Source organism: Lontra canadensis, unplaced genomic scaffold (assembly GCF_010015895.1).
Source record: "Lontra canadensis isolate GAN:19392208 unplaced genomic scaffold, GSC_riverotter_1.0 scaffold97, whole genome shotgun sequence".
Classification (NCBI taxonomy): Eukaryota; Metazoa; Chordata; class Mammalia; order Carnivora; family Mustelidae; genus Lontra; species Lontra canadensis.
In genome coordinates, this window is record NW_022631091.1 from 1,192,131 (window position 1) to 1,215,381 (window position 23,251).

The 23,251-nt window shown below is 44.6% G+C and overlaps 1 protein-coding gene across 1 annotated transcript in view; it reads right to left on the bottom strand.

The window, feature by feature from the left end:
* The window catches only part of PRKN (parkin RBR E3 ubiquitin protein ligase), a 1,289,523-nt gene that overhangs the window by 328,702 nt on the left and 937,570 nt on the right, over window positions 1-23,251 (bottom strand). The window lies entirely within an intron of this gene.

Genomic DNA, 23,251 nt, shown 5'->3' on the forward strand with positions numbered 1-23,251 from the left:
TCAGTGGGTTAAGCATCTGCCTTCGGCTCAGGTCATGATCCCAGGGTCCTGGGATGGAGCCCTGCATCGGGCTCCCTGCTCGGCGGAAAGCCTGCTTCTCCCTCTCCCTTTCCCTGTGCTTGTGTTTCCTCTCTCACCGTGTCTCTCTCTGTCAAATGAATAAATAAAATCTTAAAAAAAAAAAAGAAAAGATTCTTAAAAAAAAAAAATCCAGGCAATGTAAGACCCTAGAAGCAGAGAAAGATAAAGGCAATCTTCTCATTTGCCTCACACCCAAGGAATATTTCTCAAAGGAACACAGAGGTGAGCGAGTGAATTTTGAAAGAATGCAGATTGCCACACTTTAGCTATTGCTCCTACTACAGGAGCAAGACAGACGTCCTGCTCTTTCTGGCCAGGACCCTGCAGACCAGTATCAGTGTTTCTGTCTTTGAAGCCGGCGTTTTCAGGTTCAGAAAATCCCCACAGTAGAGTAAACGTCCAAGTGCCCACATGTCTTTCAAATACGACATTTTTAGTGCCTAACATTATTATTATGATTATTTTGCCATTCCTTCATAGAACCCTTAATAACCACAGATGATAACATTCCTCGTCCTTAATGTGGCTGAAGGCTTTAATGCCACAGTTACAAGGAGCTCTGCATCTGCTCAGCTCACATCACTGGGTCCCTATTATGAAAATACACACATTAGCTGTTTTTATGGTTTTTGCTTTCTTGGAGCTGGAGTAGCTCTGGGACCTGTCATTCACTGGTATTAAGAGGTTGCCAATGGTAACACAAAATCCAATGCAGTAGATAACAAAAGGCAAAGAAAATGTGAATCAGAGAATTACAAGACTGGAAGACCCACCAGAAGCTGCAATCCAGTCATCTTGCTAACCTTTAGAACGATTTGAAAAATCCTACATGTCCCACGGCCTTTCCTATGTATATTTGTTGGCTAACTTTTTTTTAATTTGTTTGTCTATATCTTATCACTTTCACTCAAATAGGTGTCACTTTTTAATATGAACAATATACTCTTTTTTTACTTAAAAAAATCGATGAGATTTGGTTAGTAATGATAGTCACCATACAGTACATGATGAGTTTCTGATGTAGCGTTCCATGATTCATTGTTTGCGTATAATATCCAGTGCTCATTACAACACATGCCCTCCTTAATGCCCGTCGTCCAATTACCCCATCCTCCCCCCTTTGTGTCCTGGAAAGACTACGGACTTCGGGACACTGTTGCTTCTTAAAAAGGCCATGACAAGAAGTGGTCACCACCATTGCCCAGGTCCTGGTTAGCCTCCAGGTGGGTGTGGCCGTTGCCCTCCATCAGGGCTGGTCGATGTGTTGGTGCCCGACCAGGTTCAGTGTTCCTGGAACTGACCCAGAACACTCATCACGCGGGACGTGGCTGGCCGACCCTCCACCTTCCCATGCCATCCTGTAATCCACTGTGACTCCCTGCTCTGCTCTCCGTCCCTGCAGTGGTTCCCAAATTGAGAACCCTACAGCAGCACTGGCCTCATCTTCAGGGAATGTGTTAGAAACACAAATCACAAAAACCCCAGCCTAGACCTACTGAATCAGAAACTGGGGGGGAACCCCACAATCTATGTTCCAGCCCACCCTTCAGGAGATCTGATTTGGGCTGGAGACAGAGCTGCCAGGATTGGGCTCCTCTTGTCAGCTCTGCTCCTAAACCATCCCCAAAGCCCTGTGATGGCCGCTGCTTCTCTAGACACAAAGACTTGGAGGACTGGGTTAATCTGATAGCAACAGCGACCTTGCTCCTGCAGTATGCTTACAGAGCTGCTGCCAGAGTAATATTCTCTTGCCGAATGTCAGGACTGATAGAGAATTCAGGAATGGGGAAGAACTAGAGGTGTTTTCTGGGCCTCTGCTGTTTCTCTTCATTTCCACCATGCCACCGGCATGAAATATAGCTGGGCTGCATTGAAAGCAGCAGTGCCAATTTTTAAAAAAATGTACAGAAATCCTTTCTCCTTGTGTGTGGGTGGCAATTGTTGCTTGAGCTTCAAAACTGTGCCTGCACTAGGAACAACAACAAAAAAAAAAATGCTTTTAGAGGCTGAGCCCTCTTGACCTCTTTCTCCCAAACAAACAAATAAACCAAAATGCTGTGTCTAAGTCCATCTGTCAACAGGAATTTGCGGATACCTACTGTGTTTAAGGGATTTGATGTGCAAGGTGTCTCAAGAGGGGGAAAAAAACCCAACAAATACAAAGTCCATGTATTCAAGGTGTTTTCACTCTGGTTGGGCAGAAAAGGCTTGAGAACAATCAGAAGGAAATACATTGTTTCAACAATAGGAAAACAAACCAGTGCAAAGTGTATTCCTGACTGCTCGGCTAGGCAGAGGTGGGAGGTGGGCTAAGAGGTTAAGTGCCTAGAAGGAGAGCACTGATAAAAGATCTGGTTTAGGGGATGCCTGGCTGGCTTAGTGGGTTAAGCCTCTGCCTTCTGCTCAGGTCATGATCCCAGGGTCCTGGAATCAAGCCCCACATCAGGCTCTCTGCTCAGCAGGGAGCCTGCTTCCCCCTCTCTCTCTGCCCGTCTCTCTGCCTACTTGTGATCTCTGTCTGTCAAATAAATAAATAAAGTCTTAAAAAAAAAAATCTGGCTTAGATACAATGAGCAATAGGCAAGCACTCTGGGTTTGGGACCAGCTGAAAACCCTACACCGTAACTGCACTGAGGGCCAGTTACCTCCTTAGCAGACGCAGAGGCTGGGCTCTTGGGGGTATTCCCAAATGGGAACCCATAGACCTAAAACACGGGATGACTCCGGATCATCTGTCAGGTCAACGGAGCCAGAGCGTGGGAGTGGCGCTGTGTTAGGGTCCGTTGGGGGGCTGAGGTCACAGTCCAGGTAGAAGGTCGTGAGTCTGGTCGGGTGGTGAGAAAGTGCAGAGCAGAGCACAGAGAGGAAGAAACGTGCTCAAGGCCCCTAGCAAATGAAGGGAAATGTCTCTTGGTTCCCCTAGTTCACGGATCCTTTAGTTCTTGTTCGTCTCTTCTGGTTGGCAAATCAGTGGTCGAATTCACATCTGAGTAACGCTTTTTAATAGCTATGCTAACCCGGAGACGTAGACAGAGAAACACTTCTCCCAAGATGCTTTAAGAGCTTACATTTTCTCTGCTCATGACTGAAGAGAGTCTTCTCTCCCTTAGGAAGAAAAAAAATTGAGAAATTGCTCTAGTTCATTTTCAGATGAAAGGGCTAGTGCAGTGATTTTTGCAGCATCACACAATGTAGGATAAACTTCTTCCCATGAAACAGGCTAAGTGTGTCTCAATTCCTTCATGCCTAACTAAGGCTGTTATCAACAAGCCTGGCACTAGTCACGATTAAAAAGACTTGCTTATTTGCTTTTTTGCTCTAGAGCCAACTACTTAACCAATTTCTGGACTTGGGGTGGATTTACTCTCTGGAAGGGATCTTATCAAATTTTTTTTTTCCTAATGGCCAGTAATCACACTTGATTACGTGACCACAACATGAAGGTGCTACATAGCCTTCGATCCACAGGTAGAGATCTTTTCGGTTTGGCAAAATTTCTCACTTTGAGATGTAAACTGTTGTTTTTAATTACAGAAAAAAAGAAGTAAAATGTGATTTTGATCCAACTGCGTGTTAAATAAAATTAAGGAATTTAACTGTTAAAGCATAAAATGGAGCTATCCCTTGAAACAGGACTTATAAATTCTATGACTCGTATGATTTGTAAAAGTCTCCTTCATTAGAATCCACAGGGTGTGGAGTAAATTTACATATTTTTTTAAATCTACTTTTATAGTGACTTTAGTATACACACACAAATATATATTAAGATAGCATAAATAGGGTTTTCTAGAAGGCCAATATCTTTCCTAGTACCAATATTTGAGCAATAGCCTATCCTCCTGACTAAAAACGGAGACACTAAATATGCATCGTGCACAAACCTTCTGAGGCTAGGTAGTGATGATTTACTTGTTAGAAAAATAAGATGGAAAGATAAATATTAAAAGGCTTCTAAAGGCAGTCTTGAATGCAGTACAGTGATCTGGAAACTGAAATCAATTTTATTCACACGAGTGTGTGAAGCCCGGAGCACTGGGCTCCGGGTGTCCCGTGGGCTTGGGGTCGGCCACGACACCTGTTCGGCCACCCTACCTGCTATTACCCGCTGCCGTCTTAGCAGGCGCTGTGTCCCAGGGTCATGGTGTCACCCCTCACACCCCACCCCCACTCAGTACACGGGCAAAAGTTAAAAGACTTCAAATCACTGCTCAGAAATAGAGTTCTTTTGCTTGGGCAGTGTCAGGTTCCACGTGAATCTCAGCCTCTCCATATTAAGTGGAACTGCTTTGTCCCCAGGCTCTCAGCTAAGGATGAAATGAGAAGTTTTTGAAAGGGGATTATAGTAAGACCTTAGAAGCACTTGGTCTGGAAGCTATTTTTTCCCCCCACTCAAAATGACAAGGAAATCTGTTTAAAGCACCAAACGATGACTCCTTCCTTTGTAGTTCAGGACATTTGCTGTAAGTCTCAACCTTTGGTGACACAGATGGGGCTAGCCAACCTTCCCAAACCCCATGAGGTTCCGAGTTACACCCCTAGCATCTGCCTCTCCCGTCAACACAAAAGAACAAAACCAAAAAGTCTCTTCTGATCACGTAGACAGTTCGAGAAGGAAACAGGAAAGCAGAGATATCCACAAGGCACCGGCATACACATGCCAGAGTTCTAACACGCTCATGTATGTAGATTTCTGTGTCATCATAGTCACAACATACATATTGTTGTGCAGTATCATTTGGTCAATGTATCCTGCAATATCTGGTATTTTCCTACACAAGAGGGTTTCAGTAGCTGCTGAAGATTCTTCAGGAAGAGCCCAGCACCTGCTGTGAACTTTAAATAGTAGCCATCTTCCTACAACGACAAATAATCATTTAAATAACAAAAATGAACATAATTCTGGTTACCTATCTAGAATTTTCTTAGGATAAGTTTTTAACAATATATTTGCTGGTCCCAGGGTTTTGCTATGTCAGCAAATTTCTCCCCCAGAACGTGGGTCTGATTTGCCCTTGGATTCCGTGCATCCTACCACGATGGGATGTGACATGTATTTTAAAAAATATTTGGCAATGAGATACAGTGGGCTCTCATTATTGGTTTAGTTTGGTATTAAGTTGTCGACATTTCCTATTTACTAAATTATTTGGTCTCAGTTTTTCCCCCATCTTCCTATTAAAACAATCCTTTATCTGGGTTTCCTCTCCTGATTTTATACTTTGGGAAATTTCCCTCCAGTTTTAGCTCTTAAAAATCTTTTTTTTTTTTTTTTAATTTGAGAGAGAGAGAGAGAGAGAACATGAGCAGGGGTCAGGGGTAGGCAGAGGGAGAGGGAGAAGCAGAGCAGGGAGCCTGATATGATCATGACCTGAGCCGAAGACAGACACTTAACCTACTGAGCCACACGGGCACTCTAAAATATTTTTTTTGGAAGACCTTCGTCAATTTTCCCTTTCTCCTATGGATAGGCCTCGATTATGAGCTAACAGTTGTGTGTCTGCCTGATTACAGTAATGCACAAAGATCACTTTTAATCACCAATCCCTCAATCGTCACTTTTTTTTAATGTATGGTGATACATTTCTATTTTAACCTGACCCACTGCGAGTTGGAGTAAGGATTCAAGGTGGGAAGACTCTGCAAAAGCCCCTAACCGTTCAGGATCAGAAACTGTCCATGTATTCACCAGGAGTCTGCTCTGGACCCCCTGTGTCCCGGACATGGTGCTGGACCCCAGGGAGACAGCCACAACAAGACACGCACACATGATCGCTAATATGGTTGTGGTTTTACCTGGGTTTTCAGGCCATTGGTAACTCCCTGTAAATGTCTTATTCATAGCCCATGCCCTTTCCCTAAGGTTTTGCAAGACAAGGGTGTGGAGCTTCTACGCTGTAAGCCTGTCTTCCTGGAAGAGCTTTGCTCTCATCCCCTAGGCTGGGGTTTCTCTCGACTTATGGACATGCTCCACCGGTTCCTGCCCCTTGATCTATGGATGTGGCATGGGAGAGAGAAGATGCAGCTTTTGCTGGCTTTGCCACCTTGAAGATAGTGGCTTTCTGGATACTGCTGCAGTGGGGGTGGGGCAAGGAAATAGATCTATGGCCTCTGGGCAGCCCCAGATCCTGAGGTTCAAACTCGGTGATGAGAAGATTGAAGGGCAGATAACTTGCTCTCACGCATCTAGAAATGATGAATGACCTGCTTGAAGCTGAGTCTGTCACTTTTTAGGAGGACCTCTGGTTACCTTGGAAACGGAGTCCCGTGCTCTTCAAAACATTAAATGTGGCCACAAGCCTCCCCCGGCTCTAGAATGCTGAGTCTCTTCTTTCTCTCCCCACTCGTGTTCCCCGCAAATGCTCCCCTGAGATGTCCTCAGGGCAGGCCCGACCCACTCTTGCCCACCGTCTCAACAGGAACGGAGAGCAGAAAGGCTCAGCCTATAAACGCCGCCCTCACCAGCTGTTCACCTTCCTGCTCCTCAACACGCACGCTGGCCTGTATGTTGCAGAAGATGGAGAAAGCAGATTTATAGTAACATTTCTCTCCTCCGGTGACACAGGGGAAAGTGGAGCTTTTTTCCTACTGCTTCAGTGATGGTGGGCTTTACGGGTGCCTCTCAATCGCCCCTAAGAAGAACAGGCACAGGGGCCAGTTTCTCATTTACCAGGTCCTAACGATGCGACCACAGAGCGGGAGAGCCCTTTCATGTCAAATCAAGAGTAAGGCTGCGTGTTCCATCCGGGTACGAGTACACAGCAGCTCTCCCAACCAGCTAGCACACACGTGCACAAGTGTAGAGAGACATATGTACGGACACACCACAAACAACAGGCGTATTCCTGCAGTTGTAAGAGAATCCTACTTGAGAATTTTCATAAGCATTCGCACTCTTGGAACGGTCTGTGTTGTAGCTGGTGTTGGTGGTCGTGAGAACAGGAAGCCTGAAAAATAATACTCTGGGTACCCATGCTCACATCTCCAATGTCTATCCAAATTTTTTACTGACCCAAAGCCTGACTTATTTTATCTATTCACCTCATATCCCTTAGGGTTTGGATGCTAAGCCTCTAATAATTTTCGCTGAGCCTGTACTGAAATGCTCGATTTTGTTTTTCCCCCAAGTTTATCACATAGACTGCAGATCTACGGGCAGTCCTTTATAATTCTGGGGCCAGCTAAGCAGGTGGAGGTCTGGAGGTTACTAGAATCCATCTCACACTGTCTGAATGATAATATTAATAACTGAAGTTTAATTGTGATAAATGTCCAGAGGATTACATTTTTTTGGTCTGACATCGACATTTCAATAATTCAGCAGCCCACAGTTCTGAAATTATAAAGGCAGTGGATAGGGTAACCTCAGACTAGTTCTCCAGATCCTAGATTGATTGAAGGAAGCAGACTTAGGACAAATAAAAGTAAGAACTACATCACTTGGTGCCAGATAGGGTAAGGAATCAATTACCTTCAAAGATAGTATCAGCTAAATATTTAATGGGTTCACAGATGACAGATGCAAAACTGCGTTGCCAAAGGGGCGGGCAGGGCAGAACCTTAATCTCTCCAGACGCAAATAGCAAAGATGACCCTGGTGTTCTCAGAGTGTCCCGAGGCGCCACTGAGGCGTACCACCTGGCTCCTGCTGCCTGTCCACAGTGATGGCACCATTCTGCTAACCATCAAAAGATCCCGAGGGCTTGGAGGGGAGGCTGCTGTGTATCCCAGTGCTAGGACTGCACCTTAACTCTTAGTTTCCTTGCCCATAAAACAGAGTGGATTCTTCTATTTCTGGGTTGAGTGTTTGAGAGCATTTTGGCAAAGACTCCAGCTCTGTCCTGGCACCCGGTGCGACTGGCAGGGACGAGCCCCGCTGCTCCGTCCACCATCCTTGCCCCCGAGTTTTTGATCTGCCATATCCTGTGAGAGTGGAAGGTCAACCACAGCAACTCTAGGTTTTCTTCTTTCAAAGGCCATATGCTCCCCATTGTTTTAGCACACCCGCTGGCCGTGGCGCTAAAGAAGGCGGTGCAGTGCGCAGCTGGGACAACAGGGCGCCGACTTCACTCCACAAAGCAGGGGGTGGAAGTGAGTCTGAGGCTTCTGTCCATCTGCACCTTGTACACCTGGATCCCGGCTATGAGACACTCATTCCCAAGGAGAGGGGTGGAAATAAAATTTAGCTCACTTCACATAATAGAAATGACATTTCTTCTATGTAAAAATAGCACCCAGGTGGATGAAAAGATGTGTCATATCATCCAGTGTATTTCAGGAAACTCTGTTTGTTGTTAAGAATTCCAAGGGCCTAAGGCATGAATAAATAAAGAGAAGAAATGTGTGCCATAATGAAGTTCATTCAGCTGCCGCTGGTGAAGAAAAATCCACCGAGGGGGCACCTAATGGGTCGTGTGGCACACAGCAGGTGCTTAATAAGTGTGAGTGGCCTCTTTAGTCCTTCTCCTAACTAAGAACTGATCCACACGGTGCCTCTTGACCTTGAATCTAGGACTGTCCCTCTGAGAGTGTCATTCACACATAGCTTTAAAGACAGACGATAAAATCACCACTCACCAATCATCAGTTTAACTGAACGACACTCCACTTAGCAGATCGACGACAGTCAATGCAGCTCAAGTCAAGTCAAGTCGCACCAGAACTTAAAAACTGTCAAGCGGTTTAGGAGCAGAGTAAGGGCGATACTACTAAAACAGAAACACAGAAGGGCAAAGGGACAGAGAGATGCCCAATATTTCAGACAGCTCTCCCAAGCAGGAGACACATTTTTTTCCCCTGAAACTATGAAAACAAAATTCAGTCTTATATTATTTTCAAGTAAGCGAAGCTCCTTCTGTTTTTTTTTTTTTTTTAAAAGATTTTATTTATGTATTTGAGAGAGAGACAGTGAGAGAGAGCATGAGCGAGGAGAAGGTCAGAGAGAGAAGCAGACTCCCCGCAGAGCCGGGAGCCCGATGCGGGACTTGATCCCCCGACTCCAGGATCATGACCTGAGCCCAAGGCAGCCGTCCAACCAACTGAGCCACCCAGGCGTCCCCGCTCCTTCTGTTTTCGATCCTTGCTTGGCTCTTCCAAACTAATGATGTGAGTAAACCGTGGCTAGCAGCTGGCTTCTATGTCCTGGGTATCATTGTCGCCGAGTCAGAGAGAGAGGGAGGAGCGGTCCTGCCCTCCTGACTTCCTTCCTCACCGGATAGCCTTATTTTTAGTGATGCACAGTGGTCTTTTCATGGATGCAAGGAGAGAGGGAGAGGGGGACAGAGAGAGGAGACTTCAGATGGCCCCTACCAGCTATGGTAATTTTCCCCCACTGGAGTCCTATTTTCTTGTCCAGAAGAAAGGCAGGGAGAAGGGGAGGGACCCTCTCACACCTCAGTTGTCTAATCCCTGCTGTGCAGACGCATTAGTGTCCCACGTTATCCTGAGGACTGCCTTCTCTGGGGAGGACAAAAGGGATAACATGCAGCATACACAGGACCTGAAGCCCTGACCCTTATCCCCCCATGCCACTACAAGTCCCCAAAGGAGCCCTATTCAAGAAAGCGTGCCCAAAATTGCCCATGAGAGAGTGCCTTGCTTTAGATAACAAGGATGAACTGGAAACAGCTCAAAACGAAGAAATAGATAAACGTTTAATTATTATTATTATCTTTTAAAGATTTTATTTATTTATTTGACAGGCAAAGATCATAAGTAGGCAGAGAGGCAGGGAGAGAGAGAGAGGGGTGGAAGCAGGCTCCCTGCTGAGCAGAGAGCCCGATGGGGGACTCGATCCCAGGACCCTAAGATCATGACCTGAGCCTAAGGCAGAGGCTTTAACCCACTGAGCCACCCAGATGCCCCTAAACGTTTAATTATTGATCAGTAAACACAATCCAATCGATTGAAGAGAAAGGCTCAGCATTGCTTACTAGGTTCCCTCATTTTATGGTCTTTTAAAGATGCTCACAGTGACTCTGCTGTGTGGCTGATCTACTTCAAAGGGAAGGTGAGGTCTCAGTCCCTTCTGACCTGCTGTGTTTGTCTTCAACACTTAAACGCACGGGCTGCAGGGATGTGGGCTGGTGCTGGGTTTTATTCCTAACAGACCCTGTGCGGGGGATAAAGGCAGTGATTTTCCATGAGACTGGCTGACACTATAACTTACAAAGACACGGAATGTTGCGTTTTTCTTCGTTTCCATAAGATCTGTTTTATTTACAGCTATGTACTACTGAGCACTTTCCTCTGAATAGCAAGAAGTCTTAATAAGGAAATAAAAATTTCTGCACCTCAGAAAATGATCCTGAAGACATCATTCTGGTAATCACAGATTTTAAAAATTTTTAAGTAAACTCATAATTGGGGCCTCAGATGTTCTGGAAGAAGGTGCCCATCGTCACTCATCTTGCTGTGCTGATGGGAACTCCCAAGAGCACAGATCTCGGTCTTGTTCAAGTTTGAGCACTTGTGTTTTGACAGTGCTTTGCACATGCCTAAAGATGCCGTGAACATTTCTGGCAATTTGCAGACCATCTACCGGCTCAAGCTTCTCTCAGGTCTCAGCAGGTGGAACTAAGAGAATGGATTTTTTTCCATCAAAATGTAAGAAAAAAATGCTATCCCAGAGAGGTAGAAATTCTAATCAAATAAGAAAATAAGTGATTTCTGATTTGGGGCCCAATGATAACTGCCCTTCCTTTAGCTAATCTTGGGTCTCCGTCTACTTTCCTTTTTTTCTTCAAGAAGATCCATTCCCACTGGCCTGGCCCGCTGTCTCTAACCCTGTCACACGGCTTCCAGCCAGATCATCGCTGCACCTGTCAAGGCCATCTCCTTGCCTGACTGAAAATGGAGCGTGTCAGGACAACGGCAATGCCCATTTTCTGTACAAGTTTCTGAAAAAAATACTGTAAATATTGTCTCAAACTGTCATTAAATAATAGATGCCCATGGTCGAAAGCAAATGAACAAACAGGCAGAGAAGGAGGGATTCTCTCAAGTGCGCATTTGTTCATTTTCTGGTGAAATGTTTTCCTGAGGCCTTTGAACCCAGCGCTGCCTTCGCGGGGGAGGGGCAGGGACAAAGTGGCTCCGTCGGGGGTGATGCACCGGTTCGTGAAGCAGAAAGTAGCACGATCGTAATCTAAGCCACACTGTTCTTCCCCAAATGAACAGGCTGAACCAGCAAGAAAACATGTTGCAAAATAAAAACATACGGTGGTATATACTTAAGGCTCCGCACACACTGTCCATTATTTAACCATGGAATTCAGAAGTCCGTCCGCATTAAGCCAACAAAAAATCAAACTCAGGCATGCCATCATTTACTGAGCAGTCTGTCTTCAGAAATGATCCTAGCACTCAAAAACTGAAAGGGAATGAGATAAACAGAAGGAATTAATTAAAGTGGGCAACTGCTCTTTGTCCCACTCTTTCCATGAAATACAATTTATTTTGCTATTGTAATTCTCAAATTCAACTCACTCAATCAAGCATCTGAGATACTGTATCACTGATCTTTAATTAAGAAGACTTAGTAATTATTCATGGTGACGTTTTCACGTATCTCATCAACTCTGAACACCATAAGGTAAGACCGAATGGAAAGGAAAGCTTTACATAAAACCTAAAGCTCAAGAATGCTTACAGGGGAAAAAAAAAAATCTACTTTTTAAGAAATTCTATGGATATAATCCTTCTCTCTTAATAATTAAAAAAAAGTCTGCATGTGTGAGAATAGTTAAATCAATTGCATTTTTAACTGAAACCATTATTATCTTGGGTTATGGTAGGCTGGAAAAAAATAAAAAAGTCTTCTCCAGGGAGAAGAATAACCAGCTTAAAAATTGTCCTGCAACTTGACACTGGCAGGCCATTTTATATTGTTTAGTTGGTTTCTTATTTTCGATTTCACTTAACCCAGTCTAGAGACTCAGTGCCACGCTTCTTTAACCTTATTCACTGAGATGTCCAACTCCGATGTGCTGCGTGTCCAAAGGAACTGGTGGTTAATAATCAACGCTAAGATTTTCAAATTAAAAAATATATATATATGGTAGAATATGTTCCTGGTAAAACCTGTGAAAACTTCGCTTGAAGGCAGTTGCATTCTGGTACGTTCTCTTGTTGCAGAGATTTAAAAATGGAGCCGTATCCAGGGTGACAGTAATGACACACAGACGATGGGCACAGCCATGGACTGGCATTGGACCAAATCCATTTGGTGGGTCTCAACAGGAAAAGAGACGGCGAACCATTGGCAAGGCCCAGCACATGGCTGGGGTCCTTCCTGCTACTTGAAAATCTCTGTGACTGTTTATAGTAACTAGGCATTTTGAAACATCTAATCATTTTCTGAAATTATGCTAAGATTTTCTACATGTAACATTACACAAATTCACTTATTTTGAATTTAACATAAGGCATAAAATATTTTAGAATAAATGTATTCATTTTGAGCATATTTTCTCCTGAATTGTGTACATTGTGTGTGCATCTTGAATGTTTGTTTTAGCTAATAAAAGATGTAAAGGTTTGGGGAAATATAAAAGTGGCTGAACCACATCAAGAAAAAGAAAAAAAAAAACCTCTCTGAGCTGAAGAAATGTAAATGGGAAATTACAGGAATTACAGGATGAGTGGAAAGGACTCCAAATCAGGAACAGACTCGACACAGATAAACAGACTGCTGAAGACGGAGAGGCGCGATGGAAATGAGGACCAATTAGACAAAAGTATTGAATAGGAACAAGCAACAAGCTAAAATTAACATGAAAGAGAAACTGTGAGCACAAGGGTATACTGTGAATACATACACCAAACACATACACTAACATATGTGCATGACTCTCATGATCTGGCAGGAGGACAGGTATTCCATTAGGTGCAGCTACTATGTTTGAAGATCTAAAAGACTTCTGGGGCTAGCTGAGTCTCAGTTCTGTGTCCAAGGTGGACAGTATTGTCTGGCTCCCTGGTCTCCTCATGCAATCAACATGAGGCCTTACCCTCACTTGCTGGCAGCATGCAAAACTGATTAGCCTCAAGAGGGTTCTTCCAGAGGAAGAACAGTGATCTCTAATATTGCCTCCACCCAGGAAGCAAGAGCGCAACAATGAGGCCATACAATGTCTCAGTAAGTGTTGACTTTCTACTTGAGAAAATGTTACTAAAGGGTTAAAAAGATTGATGTGTATCAATTTGATAATGGAAAAATTAATATTAGTCTTTGAATATATGAGTCATCATTACCAGAAAGATATTAAACTGCTCGTTTTTCCCTCTGTTGTCTATCTAGAAGAAATAACTCCAAATGTAATCTGATTTAGGGCCATATGGATTTTTAAGTCTTAAAAGTAATGGAAAAGGCCACGGAATCCCTTTATGTGGAAAAGTACAAAAATAGGCCAGAAGTAAAAGAACTGATTAAGACAATTTCATGAATTCTTTTGTAGGTTTGTAATTTTACTTTTTATCGTTAAAATTGGTGTGGATTCTGAATCCCAATTCTCTAGACCTGTTGCACGTGTCCTGTTGTACAAATGGTAACACCAGGCAGAATGATCTTCAGATGTGAAAGGCAACTGTAGAGACACTTTTTCTGGAATAATAAAACCAGAACATCACAGGTAGTAAACTTTGGGAATGATTACTAACCCTCTGAGAAGTCAAAAACATTCTCAGCTTCTAGCCTAATGATTGATTATACAGCTTGATATGAAAAGTTGTCCAGAATTTAATCCTAAAGGTAACTTAGTTTGCTTACATGAATCAGAGCTTGAGCCCAAAGAGAGAAAATTTTCAGTCCTTGGCAAACTGTTGAACTGACTCCACTTACTTTGGGTTATTTCATGGATTAAAAATATGTGGTTTTATAGCATTATCTTTACCTATATCCATATCTTTTGGTCCGTCTATCTATCTATCTATCTATCTATCTATCTATCTATCTATCTATGATGGAATATTATTTAGCCCTAAAAAAGGAAATCCTGTCATATGCTGCAACATGGATGAAACTTGAAGGCCTACACTAAGGGAAATAAACCAGTCACAGAAGGACAAATACTACATGATTCCACTTATATGAGGAACCTAAGGTAGCCCAGCTCAGAGAAGGAGAAAGGAGAGTGGTGTTTGCCAGGGACAAGGGATGGTAAAGGGGTTTGCTGTTCAGTGGGAACAGAGTCTCAGTCATGCAAGATGGAAACGTTCCAGAGCTCTGCCATGAGATTTCATGCTTACAGGTAACAATACTATATTGTACATACTAAAATTTACGAGGGAGGATAGACCCCACATTATATGTTATTTATCAAAATAATAAAAAAAGAAAGTTCACACAATGGATGGATAGGTTAAATTAAAACATCAACTCTAGCTTCTGGGGGAAAAAGTATTGATTTAACCCACTAAAGTTGACTAACAAAAGGCTACTTCCCTAAGAGTTTAGGTCCATGTAGGTGAAAGATCCTGGCATAGGTGAGGGTTTTTTTTTTTTTAAGGTTTATTTATTTATTTGACAGACAGAGATGACAAGTAGTCAGAGAGGCAGGCAGAGAGAGAGAGGAGGAAGCAGGCTCCTCTCGGAGCAGAGAGCCTGATGCAGGGCTCGATCCCAGGACCCTGGGATCATGACCTGAGCCGAAGGCAGAGGCTTAACCCACGGAGCCACCCAGGCACCCCCCTAGGTGAGGTTTTAATGACAATTTTTACATTTGGTTCCTTCACTTGGTATCTCATAAGTATCACAGAGAACTGAATACACTTTCTGAGCAAATGAGGGCATATTGAGTGGGGCTGGAATGACTAGGTATTTACACTATTTAAATTATCTGTTAACAATCTGAGGGGTTTGAAGCGGCAGGGGGTGGGAGGTTGGGGGAACCAGGTGGTGGGTATTAGAGAGGGCACGGATTGCAGGGAGCACTGGGTGTGATGCAAAAACAAGGAATACTGTTACGCTGAAAATTTAAAAAATAAATAAATAAATAAATTATCTGTTAACAGAACCCACATTGTGGTTTCACTAAACCTTCACAAGTCTCTTTTCCATCTGCCTAGATCACGATGGTAACGCACCAAGAGAAATAATATTAGTGGTGTGCACGTCGATATTCATATATTAGTTTCCTTTTAGAGTAGATGTTTTAATTAAGCCCAAGCTTGCAAACAGACTTCCCACAGAAAAGACATTGTCTTTGGATGAGGCAATGTCTTTTTAGGCAATAGAGATCGGCAAAAAGGACACACAAGTCTCCCAGAGACTCACCATCCAGTATCAGGCTCCGCACTCCCATTACGGGGCGTCCTCTGACTCTCTTTCCCCTCATGCAGAAGTATGTTGCAATGTGTACCCCTCTTTTTAAAGGTTTGCTTCTATAAAAATTATTATAAATCTTAAAGTGTATTTATTAAATAGTACGTATTTCTTGACCATATGCTGTAGATGTGTAAGGTAGCACATCCTTCCCTGCAGTCATGGAAAGAAAACAAGGGCATATGTTCCCTTGCTCTTTTCCTCACTCATTCACTCCTTCACTCGTTACTTGTTAGGGTCGGAGTCTGCACCAGGTGTGGGGGCCATCCCGAGTAAGAAGGAATCCTACCCGTCAAAGAACTGGTATGACACCAAGACTGATAGTCACATGGACGATTATCAAAGTGAAAGGGCTTTTAAATCATTCAGACTTCTGCTGAAATCTGGCCTCTGCTGTTCCTGCCTGTATAATCTTGGCAAACTCGTTGCCTTCTGTGCACCTTTATTTATCTATACAACGTGGACTGTAGCATCTATGAACGGCACCAGAGAGGAGGGGCGAGAAGACAGGCAAAGCGCACCCTGCAAGGCTCTAGGTTTATGGGCTGTCGTCTGAGAGGGTACATTCTGCAGCAGGGAATGTTTCTGAGAGGAAGGAAGGAGCTAAAGCAGCCTGCTGAAACTCACTCCCCTTACCAGAAGTCATCCCTTGGGGCTGGCCTCTGGTCTAATCTCCTTGCCAACTAGGAGTTGCTGGAGGAAGAAACCTGATTTCTGAGAGGCCCTCAGGAGGATATCCCTTGGGGTAAGGATTACCTGTAGTAAATAGAACGCAGGTCTGTAAGACAAGGCTTCCCGGAGGATGTCAGGTAAGCTATACAACTTCTATGGGTACAGACAAGAGACCTTCTGTATTTCAAATGCTCCCTAATTTTGGAGACATTCAGATACTCCATCTATCCTAGGCAGAAGGGTGCATCCAACATGGGAAGGAAGGACCTGGGGAGCTTCCCTTGCTGCCCCAAATCTACCCTTGTCTGAGACTTCCGATTCCCTGCATCCTGGACATCACTTAGTAAAGCACTATTGTGGGTAAGATCCTTTGTGCTTGGGAGTCACAGCTGATGTGGCTGGGGGTAGCTCAGTGTCCTGCTCCTGGAAGAAGAGCCAGCGAGGGGCGGGGGCATTAGCAAGCAGAAGAAAGAGACAGGAAGGAGAGAAAAGCAGGGAGTGGGATGAGAGGCCAAAGTTCAAGCTTGACTAGAAGGGGAGAGGTTGATTGTGAGGGTTAGGTGCACCTGAAGAAATATGGATTTTTCCACAAAGACCAGAGAAGGCCACAGTGTGACTGAATTAGGGGCCTGTCTGACCAGAGCAATGGGTCTTATGAGGGAATTAGGATGGAGTGATTACGGCAGGGAGGACCCTCGGAAAGTTCTAGATGAAGAACAATACATGAATGAATGAAGAGCAGAGGCTAGGGATGGGAAGGAAAAATTGGGAAAAAAAATATTTAGGAGGATATAAGACTTTAAAGAAGCTTTAATTTAATAAGGGTGATAAAATATGGATAGAAATAAGTACAGGCACAATGATAAGAATGATTAGAATATTTTTGAGCTCTGAGATTATCCAATCAATAGTGGACATGCTTCAAATACATTAATTCATGAAAACTTTATGCTAACTCTTTGAGGGAATTTCTGTTATTACCCCCATTTTAAAGCTGCAGTAAGCGGACCCCAGGAAGATTACCTAGTTACAAAGTGGTGGAGCCTTGGACCACGAACTAAGGCAATTCCAGAACCCAAGCCTTTAACCGTTACAACATTAGAGTATTCCATAAACACAGCGGACAGTCACAGAAGCCACAGGACAGAAGGCACCAAACAGCAGGAGACGATTTCTGATGAGTTACGTGAGGCCATTCTAGAAGAAAGGGACTCAAGCCTCAGAATATTCCATTTCACATCTGATATATTACATATTACATGTAACCCATTAAGTTAATTTTATAGCTTGGGAAGACCATATTTGCATGCCTCTAAAATAAATAAATTCTGAAAAAAAATATGTTGAATAAGCTCTCCTGTATAAATCTGGCCTGCCTTCTTTGATAAGCCTTCAGCATCAAGAGTAGCAGATGTGAGATTTGACTCCCATTCAAAAGGGAGTTCAAAAGTGAGATTAGGAAGCAGATTTTTCCTCAAGTGCAGCTGATTCCCCTTCTTAGATTTCATTATTTAAAGACTAGAGAAGGAGTCTTTATTTCTCTGAAAAGTAACACCAAAGCTTCACCTATCAAGATGGAATAACAGTACCAAGGGAGTATCTTTGTCAGGAATTTAATTTGGGGGAAAATGAACCTTTATCATTTTATGGCATATGAAAGCAATAGATGATTGTCACATTGGATGCTAAGAAGGGCCAGGCACGCTTGCTGCCTCTTTACAATCTGCATTTCTGCTCTCCATATTCCTCATCCATATGTTATGAACTTTATCTTAATGGTAACAAAGGGGGTTAGCTTTCATAAACCTGAAAATTCACTGGAATGGCCCAGCTACTGAAGGGAGAAAAAGAAGCCGGTTTTACGATCTTTAAGGCAACACAGCAAAGGGTAAATGAAATAAAGTGTCTCTCTGAAACATCAAAGCACCAGGGACCACTCGTTCCTAATGCCACCAGCTGTCACACACATGGAGATTCTGGAAGAATACAGGCTTTGGACCCAGCGCTGAGCAGAGCTGATGGAGAACTGGTATGAGGTTGTTGACACTGAGGCTATGCCAGACACACCCCAGAACAGAGTTCCCGTGAGAACGGCACCTACCACTTATGGGGTTTTATATCCATCTTAGACTTACAGATGGGCTGTCCCAGCAGGCAGGCTAGCTGTATCTGCAACCACCCAGTTGGGTCCAAAATGAAATCTGGGTGCTGACCCACATCAGTATTTTATTGACTGCAATCTGCCTAAGGTCAGTCTTGCCAAGGGAATCTAAGAAGTCAACTAAGTATTAGAGAAGAGGGAAAAAAAAGTAAGGAAAACTGTGGGAAATAGAGGATTGTTGGATAAGAAGGTCTGGGTTAAGGTGAGGGTGGTCCCTGGAAATCAAGAGGCATCGACGGGCTGGTACCTACTGTGTGACTTAACTCTGTTGACCTTGCTGGGTCTGAGTTTCTTCAATTGTGGATAAAGGGGGTGCACTATTTTTGAAGTTCCTTTCCTTTGTCAAGTTTGCAATTTTTATTTGAATCACAGAAATTAACCAGATCTACGTATAACAGCTCTGTATATAATTCAATCTAGAAGAAAGTCTACATAGGTTGTTTAAAGTTTTCTGTGATTCAGATTTCCTTCCACTACTTTTCCAAACTCTTGTGTTTGGAAGATGTCTGTCTGCCAAAAGAACAGGATTTAAGTACTTTTCTCTTCCTTTCTCTCCTTTTCTAAGTCAAAGACACACGGTGCTGTTAATGAGGACTTCGGGTCAGCCTGAGCTAACAACACATTGAAATGAGTTGATATAATTTCTGCCCAAAGCAGCCTGACACTTCACTTAGGCTGTGTAGCCCTCTAAATGAAAATGAACACTCTCCTATAAGCTCTTTTGAAATTCTGAAAGTAGCACCTGGGTGCCCACGGCCGTCTTCATGATCCCAGAGCTGGATCTCTGAGTGTACATACTGCTCCTGTGACTTGGGTGTTGCTGTGGTTGCTGGTGGTCTCACTTTCTATCGATGGTGTCCACACAAGCCCAGCCCTTCCACTTCCCGAGACCAGAGCTCCTCTTCTCAGTTCCTTAGGACCCCCTGCCCTACCTCAGTTTTCCTTGAACTGCAGGACTCCTACTTGTGGCTTCTCTGCCTCAGTTTACCCTGGGCAGTCTCTGATCACCGGGTCCACAGAGGGAAGCCCCCCAGCCCATACCGCAGGTGCCTGCTTCAGTAGCGGTTTCCTGACTGGTCATTCTGAAGGGCTGTTTCCAGTATCAGTGAACACATTTTAGAAACTGAGTGGGTAGCTGGATCAGCTGTAGGTTTTACAACTATAAGAAATAGCTGGTACTCGGGCAGGCAGCTTGGTGGTAACACAATGTGCAGAACAGTCAGTGAGCCCCAGCTGTGCGGCTGACTAAATACAGACGATCACAAGTCCTTTGACCTGCTGATCATCCGGGAAGAATTTATTAGTCAGTATGAGAATTTGCAGTGAAACCGTAAAGCAGAAAGTCTTTGAAGAAAACAGAGGATGGGCCCGTGGGATGGAGAAACAGACAAGGCAGACTGCATTCTGATCTCCAGGGAACAGGTGGCGTTTCCGTATGCACAAAACTGTCTCACCATCTCCACTGAATTGATAGTTTGAGGGCTTTAAAATACTGATTAGCCCAGTTTATAAATAATTGGGTAAATCTGCAAATAATTGATAAGCACCCTCTAAGTCTGGAATTTTCCCAAATCCATTTGCTAGTGTGTCCACAGCCCCATACTTTTCATTCTGAATTTAGCCTGCTCTCCAGGGTCCTGCTTGATCCTGAACTTGACAGTGTCCTTGAGATCATTCAGGAGACTTTGTCTACTCTGAGAAGTTTAAAAGCATCTGTCAAATAATTAGAGAATTTCTCCAACAGCCTGTATTCATGAAAGGTAATTCAATGGATTTATTCAGTGGTCATGACATCTAATTGTCACTCTGAGGACCTGATTAAAAACCCTCAGAAACCAAGTCTGGGAATAAGGACCACCTTCAAAGGTAACAAGACATCTGAAATGGAAAACCTCAGAGCCAGGGTAAGCAAACTAACAGGAGCTGACACAGAGGCTGCAGATGGCTCTGCAGGACCAGGAACCAGAGGATCAAAGCGTCTTGTGGAAAATCGATCTGGAGACAGTATTGTGTGCGTCATGGGATTGCATGCAGCTCCTGTGTCTCCAGAGGCAATCTGGTGCTCCCCCCGTGAGGCTGCACAATCCTGCAGAGCTAGAGGGATGGCTTGTTCCAATACCAGCTCTGGGCACGAGGCCAGAGCAGCGGGAACCACCCTGCTGGTTGGAAATGTTCTGGGAGGCTCTTGCCATGGGGTGCACAGATGGAGTCTCTAGTTGAACCTCTTTGCCTAGGGAAGAGCATGACTCACACCAGCTCAAGTAATTCTGTATTTTGTGTTATCTGGTATAGTGAATATGGCGCCTTTAAGACAATGTAATCTTCCTGTGTGCCCTTGAACTATGTCCAAGGCCCTCACAAACTCAACTTGAAAAGCAAGTGGGCACTGTTCCTTAGCAGAATTCTCACAGATTCGAGGAAAGTTGAAGCTCAAAGGGTTCAGAGTTACCAACCTGTCCCTCCCCTTCCCATTGCTGCTGAGACACCTAAAACTGAGAGGTAAAGAAACGGAGGCTTACTGAGCCTTGGCATCATGCCGGGTGACTTCACAGGTGGCCATTTACGGCCCACAAACCCTCGGTGAAGCGGTGCCGTCAACCTGCATTTTGAGCGGAGGAAGAGACAAATGCTGGGAGCTACGGCGTGGCTGCCGACGGAGGGTCCGCAGGGCCTGTTGCTGATGGCCCGTCCCACCCTTCCATAAGGGCCCGGATGCTGTAAGAGGAATCAGGGCTTAAAATCAGGAGGCTTTGCTGTCTCCTGGCATAAGACTCTCTAAGATGCGTCTGGAGCCCACGAGTCCCTACCTGCTTCCTTCATAAAACTAGCTTTTTAAAAGATAAGTTACAGCATATTGGTTTAAGTGGAAACTTTTCTCGCAGATGAAATTTGGTGTAAATGTTTCAGACACGGGAATATTCTGCCTGCTTCTGTGCTGTGGCACTCTCTGCCCTTCCCCGCTCTGCTGTATGGTTTTCCCCCACCCAGAATAGTGACTGCCAGGAGCGACCTCGAGTCAGACCTGCCCTCTTCCCCGCCCCCACCAGAGGAAGGGCACTGGGTCCCTTGTTTGCCCCCAAGCCTGGAACATGGCCCGGGGTGAGCATTTGCTGAATGAGCACGGGATGGAGGCTGGCGGAAGGGGCTCTGAGGCACGGGAGGAGGAGCTTTCCGCAGGGTCCAGCCTGGCTCTTCAGTTTCTGGAGTTTGACTCTTGAGAGGGAAACAGCGTTGATGTTCAAACCGACTTACTGGCGAGTCTAACCAACAACACAACTCTGAACACAGTTCATTCTGGGCCACGGTTCTAGCGAAGCGCTGGAGGTCCGATATATCCTGGTGCAGATGTGCCCTCGAGTAAATGAATGGGATACACACACGGACGTACTTCTCGTTGCTGTAGCGCTGCCCTGAGCACACAGTTCCCAGACTGTGTTCCACGGAGCCCCGAGGTTTGGCTCCTGACCTTAGAGGCCAGGAGCGGGTTGCACAGAGGGGCCCCGAGAAGCCCGCTGCCTGCTCCCATTCTCCCGGGCACCCTACTTGCGTACATGTGGCCTCTGTTTCAGAGCTCCCACGAGGTCTAGCCACATGCTGTGTTTGGTTGTATGTATGTTAGTTCGCTTTTTGAAAGGTATATTCATTCGAGAGCTCGGCTAATTTTACTTAAGTTGTTACCTCTTTTTTTCATAAGTCAGGTGTAATAAGCCTTCAGTTGTGATACTCCTAGATATCACTTTGCATCTGGAATGTTCAGAACCCCTCTAAAGTCTGCAAAGAGCCACGCCTGGGGCAAATATGTGAGCAACGGCTTCCAAATGCTTGTCCTGAACTGAACCGCCCTGTGAGTTACCACAAGGTTCCAAAAAACTATAAAAATAAGAGGCAATATTAGATAAGCACAGAGAAGCAACAGGGTCCATTTCATTAAAAGAAAGCACCACTTAGTGAGTGCCGACTACAGGACATCTTCCATACAGCTTCCCATACCATACTTGTAATTCTCATTCTTCAGAAATGCATCGGGGAATTGGGAATAAGATTAGGGTTCCTCCTATGACCAAGAGGTTGGTTCTCATGGCCAAAGCCACAGCAAGGGGCAATCCCGCACACAGCATCTAATCCTGGTCTTTCCACCACCATCTTGATGCCCCAAGCTTCAAGAACAACAGGGTATGGGCAGGCGCGTTCCATAAAGGTTTGGCAAGTGACTAAATACAAGTCTGAAAAGGTTCCTTCTGCAGGCAATTCTAGCTCAGGTTTTAACAAAAGCTAAGTCAATGGATTTGGAATCACTCTTTCAATTACGATGCTCGTGATAGTTACAGCAGCAGGCCTGAGAGCTGCTCCGAGCTGAACATAGGACAGACCCGCCATTCAGCACCTTCTATCATCTCAATTAGCCCTAGCAGGTGGATATTAATCTTCTGTCCACTTGACAGGTAAGAAAACTGAGGCACAGAAGGATTAAGGAAGGTGCCCAATCTCACAGAACTGTGGAGTCACAGGCGTGTGATATTTGAACATAGTTAGCCTGAATCCAGAGCTCCGGTTTTAATGCACAGAGAACCATGAAGAGATACTATGTCTAATACAGGAATTACAGGAGTTCTGCTTCTTCCCTGGAAGGAACGGATGGTTTAATCAGGGAGACACAAAAGAATGAAATGACTGTATGTAGGATGGGGGCTGAAAGAGGGGACCCTTAGCTTGGGCAGGTAGTCAGGGCAGGCTTCCTGGAAATGGTGGGCTTCCCAGGGCCCTGAAATGATAAACAGTTCTGAGCAAGGCCAGAGGCATTCTCTAACAGGGGACTGAGTAGTGTCATGGAAAAGGAGTCTGTTCAGAGCATGCTGACCTGACTAGGGACAGGGTGGCAAAGGATGGATGAAACTGTGAGGCTCCCTGATGGGGCACACAGGGCCACGCAGGGACCTGCACTGAGGAGACACCTCTTTCCCAGTTGGAATGTGAATGCCTTTTGGGCAGCCCGTGCACTACCCAGATGACCACTG